The following is a 7046-nucleotide window of genomic DNA, read 5'->3' as shown; positions in this document are numbered from 1 at the left end:
TTTGTTTGCTTAGCAATTTGGTTTCTGGAGCATAACTTAAGTTCCGTTTGGCCCACAATGTTCAAACTTTCATAGGAGGATTGTACATATTGGGTAGAAGACCTATTGCATTTTGGGGTCAAAAAGGTCAAAAGGTCAAGGTCACTATTACCTTAAAACTAAAAAACAGTTTCCGGAGCATAACTTAAGTTCCATTTGACCCACAATGTTCAAACTTCACTAGGATGATTGTCCATATTGGGTACAAGACCCCTATTGATTTTGGGGTCAAAAGGTCAAAGGTCAAGGTCACTATTACCTTGATACTGAAAACAGTTTCCGTCCGTTAGCAATTTGTCCGTTAGCAATTTGGTTTCCGGAGCATAACTTAAGTTCCATTTGGCCCACAATGTTCAAACTTCATAGGATGATTGTCCATATTGGGTAGAAGACCCCTATTGATTTTGGGGTCAAAAGGGCAAAGGTCAAGGTCACTTTTACCTTGATACTGAAAACAGTTTCCGAAGCATAACTTAAGTTCCAAAACTTCATTGGATGATTGTCCATATTGGGTGGAAGACCCCTATTGATTTTGGGGTCAAAAGGTCAAAGGTCACCTTAAAATTGAAAACAGTTTCCGGAGCATAACTGAAGTTTCCATTTGGCCCACAATATTCAAACTCCTTAGGATGATTGTCCATATAAGGTAGAGACCCCTATTGATTTTAGGGTCACAAGGTCAAAGGTTAAGGTCATTATTAATAACTTAAGTATTAATCAACCTACATCTGTAAAATTTTATAGGATGAACAGCTAATTCCCATGTCTTACAAATGCTTCATCCTTACTAAAAAAAAAACACTTTCGGGCATATAATGCTCCGCCTAGCGGTGCTCTTGTTAAAAGGATATGTATCTGAACAATCTATTTTGGTAGTTTGATTGTTTTTGAAAATAATACCAGTTACTTACAAATTTTGTAGAAGTAGTTTTCAAACCTGAATAAGGTTCCTGAACCTGTACAATGCTTCCTAAACCTGTACAATGTAATTTTAACCTTTGCAAGATTTCCTGACCTTGCACATAGTTCCTTAACCTGAACAAGGCTTGCCAAACCTGTTCAAGTTCAAAACTTCCTGAACCTATACACGGTTTCCTAAACTTGGAAAAAACTTCCTTAATATTCTTTACATAAGTGTATACTAAAGTTTATACTTTTACTTTCTGTACATAAGCTGTATTGTATGTACATATTTTTAGGGAATTGTTTCATTTAAGGTTTATCATGCAAAAGGGAACAATATAAAATCAATGAACAAAAAAAAACCTTCCCCTTACTTGTGCTTTATTATGACTTTGGTTGTATTTTAAAATTTTGTTTCTGCTGCTTGATCCCTCTCTGTTCAGTTAAATGAAAATACATATTAATTTTTATTATCAAGATACATATTAATTTTTGTTAGCAAGACTTTGAATAAAGAGTTAAACATCTGGAGGAAATCCCTAAACTGCTAAATTTCACTGCATGAAGTTAGTTGTTCAACAGCCCTTTATCTCAGATAATAAGACTTGAATTCAGCTGAATCAGTTTAAGAGAATTATTTAGTCAACTACATAGATACAGACTTCACAAATGTATAGTCTAGTGGGGCTTTATATTTATTGCAAAGGCTTTGCAGTACAGGAGCCAGCATTTTAAGATGTTAAAATTTACCATTAACTTGCTGAATTTAGGTAATGGAATTGGTTTTAACCTGTTGAATTTAAGTAATGGATTTGCCTAAATTTAAATTTGGAACAGTCCAAAGTTCAAGTTTCCAGGGATTTTAACATCAAAATACAAGATTTGGCTACCAACAGTATTGGACCTGGTCAGACTGCACGGATGTTTGTGCAGTCGGGCTTGGCTTTATACTTATGGCTTCCGGTTTATCACTTCCGGTTTCAGCTGGAAAAGGGCTATTGATGAATGATTCAATTATATGGATGAAAACTACAAAATAGGGAGCATACATCGTGCATGTATGCCCACCAAGTTCATGATATAATTCTTGAAATTTAATTACATTTTGTTACCATGATTGTTGTTATCGTTTTGTTTCTTGATAGAGTTTATTTTTGCTACATTTTGTGATAAGTACAGTTAATGAAATTGTTCACTCCAGAAGAATCACTTGGTTTTTAATTAAGTTTTGTTTTAGTATTGTTTGTGCTCTTTATTGATTGTATTATGTTACTGTTAAAATGTTTTATTGTAAATATGTACAAATTACAAATAAAGATATATTTATCTACTCTCAGAAGGTTTTGTATCTTCAATTTTACCTATCTAACCAAAAATTTAATACATTTGATAGTTAAATGATAAGTTTCCTTAATTAAAGATTGCCATGTTTTTAGTTGATGTAAAAATATTCTTCCTGTCATTAGAAGTATATGGCCACTTTTTGTGTCATAAACTATGGTCAATTATTTTTAGTGCCAAACTATAACCAGGTATTGGTTGTATCACATTGGTTACTTATTGGTTGTGTCACCCACTATGGTCACTTATTAGTTGTGTCACACACTATGGCCACTTATTGGTTGTGTCACACACTATGGCCACTTATTGGTTGTGTCACACACTATGGTCACTTATTGGTTGTGTCACACACTATGGTCACTTATTAGTTGTGTCACACACTATGGTCACTTATTGGTTGTGTCACACACTATGGTCACTTATTGGTTGTGTCACACACTATGGTCACTTATTGGTTGTGTCACACACTATGGTCACTTATTGGTTGTTTCACACACTATGGTTACTTATTAGTTGTGTCACACACTATGGCCACTTATTGGTTGTGTCACACACTATGGTCACTTATTAGTTGTGTCACACACTATGCCACTTATTGGTTGTGTCACACACTATGGCCACTTATTGGTTTGTGTCACACATTTATGGTTACTTATTGGTTGTGTCACACACTTGATCATTTATTGGTTGTGTCACACACTATGATCACTTATTGGTTGTGTCACACACTATGGCCACTTATTGGTTGTGTCACACACTATGGTTACTTATTGGTTGTGTCACACACTGATCACTTATTGGTTGTGTCACACACTATGATCAACTTATTGGTTGTGTCACACACTGATCACTTATTGGTTGTGTCACACACTATGGCCACCTTATTAGTTGTGTTTCACACCACTATGGCCACTTATTGGTTGTGTCACACACTATGGTTACTTATTGGTTGTGTCACACACTGATCACTTATTGGTTGTGTCACACACTATGATCACTTATTGGTTGTATCACACACTATATGATCACTTATTGGTAGTGTCACACACTACGATCACTTATTGGTTGTGTCACAAACTATGGTCACTTATTGGTTGTATCACATACTATATAATCACTTATTGGTAGTGTCACACACTATGGTCACTTTCTGGATGTGTCAAAAACTATGGTCACTTATTGGTTGTTTCACAAACTATGGTCACTTACTGGTTGTATAAAAAAATTGCCTAGTCACAAAGTATACCTTACGCTTTAATTCAAAGCTTTTAGTAAGCATAGCTTCATTTCAGCTAAGCTAGCTGATGATGACATTGATCAACTATTACAAATTAAATCAGAAGTTTTTTTTGTGGTGCACGGGCAATTTGAAAAATAGAAGGGAAACATCGGGTTTTAAATGGCCTCATTTAAAAAAAGGTTTTATTGAAAAAAATTTGTATTGAACGAAGGGCCGAAAGAAAAAAAAAACAGGGAAAAATGAAAAAAACCCCAAATTTTGGTATACCGGAAATTAGGATGTTTGAATTTAAATTGAGGGGACGGAACCCCAAATTTTTTTTTTAATTGTTTAATACCCCATTATGTGATATCTTGATTTTTTAAAGTCTTTTGATTTGTAATATTTATGTAATGGTACATCGACTTTCAGGAAAATTTTGCCTTCACATCCCAGTAATAAATCCAGCACAAGTCGTTCCCTTGTGCGTTGAAATTATATTTTCCAAGAATAATTAAAAAACAACATTATTTACTTGAGTGCGATGTATTCCCCCTTAAATTCAGACAGTTTGTAAAACATTGCATAAGTGATTTTATAAAACAAAGGTATTGCATTTCAGTCGGCCAATGTTCTGTAAACACCGCAAAGCAAACAAAATGCTTATTAAATAAACGCCCATGTTTAAACAAACTAAACGTTCGGTAGAAAAAATACGGCTGCTTAAGTTCTTTACTCTTTGAGTCATTACAGGATGTCAATGTCTGGAAAAAATGCCAAGCCTGTTTTGTCGATATGTCGCTAATTAAGCGAAGTTAATAACAAACGGTGTTTTGTCCGCTTTTAAACATGCCGATATGACTTTAAAGGAGCGTTCTTTTGCTTAAAATCTCCAGACGAGCCAAAATTTTTTTCAAGAAAATAAAAACTTGAGAAAAAGTTACTAAGTTTTAAACTATTAAAAGTGTTAATTTACATTTTATATGGTTTTGGATGAACGTTTTGCAATACAATGTATTAATCACCATAATTCTATTGCATTACTAACGCAGTAAGGACTTTTTTTTGCATGTTTTGACTTCCTATTGGTAATTAACGTGGATTGTAAGTGCCGTTGCGGTGTGTAAATTACTTCCTTGTTCGCTTCACAATATTTTTACTTTTAAATATATTTTTTAAAATTTTCATGAAAATAAGCAGGAATCTGGAGGCATGCTGTTTTAATATCGCGCAATATTCAGTCGGTCTGCACTGCAGTACATGAACTGGGTTCGATATTTCTTGAACATATTCTATTGTAAAATATATAATATTATCTCTGTTTCCAGTATATCATTGGGCAATGTCGACTTGAAATGATATTGAAGCGTTCCGACTAAAACACGAATTCTGGAATAAATCTTTTATTTCTTATATCGCCAGCTTGTGATTTAATCCTAGGATCAGTGACCTCATGTAATGGTACTATATTCACAATATATCAATAATCAGTTAAATTTACAACCAAATAAAACACTTCATTGTCAAAGTTTAAACATACAAATTACTTTACAGCAAAGTAACAGATGCGTCCGAATAATTAAAAAATCTTTGCATCAGTGCATGATGCCAAGCCTATTTGTCGATGTTTTGCAAACAAAGCTTTCATGTTGATAATATACGGTGTTTGTCCGCTTTTGAATCACAGTGATTACTTCAAATTAGCGTGCTTTTGATTCTTTCCTGCACGCGAAATCCTTCAGTAGAAAAAAGTTGCACTCAATATTGCTCGACGAAAGTAAAATACATGTACTTACAAACAAAACCGACACATAAAAGATATACTATGCTCAAAAAATGCCTTAATTTGATATTATAAAATATTGATAATTGCTCTTTGTAAATATAAATATCTTCTTATTTCACACAAAGTAGACTCTACACGCTACAGGTCACAGTATGAATAGTTTCATTTAAAAAAAACTGGTAGGGTTTTTTGTTTGTTGTTTTTTTTTTATTTAAAAAACTTGACCTGTAATAGGGAACTCAACTTTCCATACATAGTTCATTCATTCTTTTATTTAAAGTGGACATACTAAGTAAGAATTTCATAGATTTCAATAAATTTCTGTGATTACAATATTTCATTAAAGGATGAACATAGTATATCTTTAATGTTTCTGATATTTATATTTGTAAACGGGGAAAATCACTGGACAGCGTCAACCTTTGTAAAATTCTTGCAGAGCGCAGACTTGAACATAAATATGTTACAAAAATTAACAACAAGGTATTAAATATTTGTAATTTTTATTAATCTATTATCTAACATGATGTATTTTCATATTCTATAAATGTATAAAACGTAATAATTATTTAAAGTCTCAATATGAACTGTACATATAGCAAAATGAGAACAAAACCACTACGCATAGGCATTGCACGTTTTTTCTTAAGTGTCTATTCTTACAATTATAACGAGGCAAACAGAAAACTACAATTCCCAAAATTTCGGAATTTTGCATAAGAATGAATGAAATGCCTCTTAAAGACTTTTTTTTAAGAAAAGAAAATTACTTGCAAAGAAATATTTACGCGCATAAGTTGTCAATAAAAATATTAAAATAGTTCTGAAAAATGTAATAAAAAGATCGTCTAATAATATCACATGATAAAAAAAACAACAATAACAACAAAAATACCCAAACAAGAGCCGAAAAAAAAGATTTACATTATTTAAGAAAGAAACCGATATTCTAGAAAGACCTTGACAGTTTTATATCTCGTTTTGCCACATATTTGTTAGATATTGAACCTTTTCTCTATCACTCAAATGTCTCGATAATAATGTTTAATTTAGCTCATTCATTTACATATTTTGCTAAATTTTTAAAATTTTACAACGAAATATGCAATGTCCCCCCCGTTTACCCTCATTTTGGGGACATCGGTTTAAATTTCCGGGGGAAACCCGGGGTTTTCGATCCTGGGATGGGGCGAAAGGGTCTCCGTGGCGTTTTAAATCTGGGACACTGACTTTTCCCGCCACGGATCATTTTTGGAAAACTTGCGGGGGAAAATTTAAATCCAAAAAAAGCCGGGAAAGGGGCCCGGGATTTTTGACGAAAAAAGGGGTTAAAATCGGCCAAAAAAAACCAAAAACCCAAACCCAAATTTTCAAAACCAGCATTACCCTAATAATTTATTTTTCTTAAAAATTTTTAAAAACTTAAAAATTTCAATATAATATTTAGACAAAAATGTTATTTGGTGGAATATTGCCTGCAATATCAGTACATGTATTTTTAAATATGATTAAGTAATGATTATTTGAATTCATAGTTAAGCATATTGAGGGTTCCACTTTGTAAAATCAAACCCTTTTTTTTAAATATACATTTTTTTAAAAGGGGAACTTTAAAAAAAACACTTTTCTATAAATTTTATAAATTATTCAATACGGGTTAAAGGGCTATCGTTTAAAAATTTCCCCAAAATACATTTTTAAAACGTTTTTAAAGTCTTTAAAAATTATATAAAGGGGACTCTATTTGGGGTTCAAAAA

The sequence above is a fragment of the Ruditapes philippinarum genome, unplaced genomic scaffold, assembly GCF_026571515.1.
Source record: "Ruditapes philippinarum isolate M1 unplaced genomic scaffold, ASM2657151v2 ctg5025_1_1_1_1, whole genome shotgun sequence".
In the NCBI taxonomy this organism is placed as follows: domain Eukaryota; kingdom Metazoa; phylum Mollusca; class Bivalvia; order Venerida; family Veneridae; genus Ruditapes; species Ruditapes philippinarum.
The sequence above is the reverse complement of the archived record's forward strand: the minus strand, read 5'-3'. Positions refer to the sequence as shown.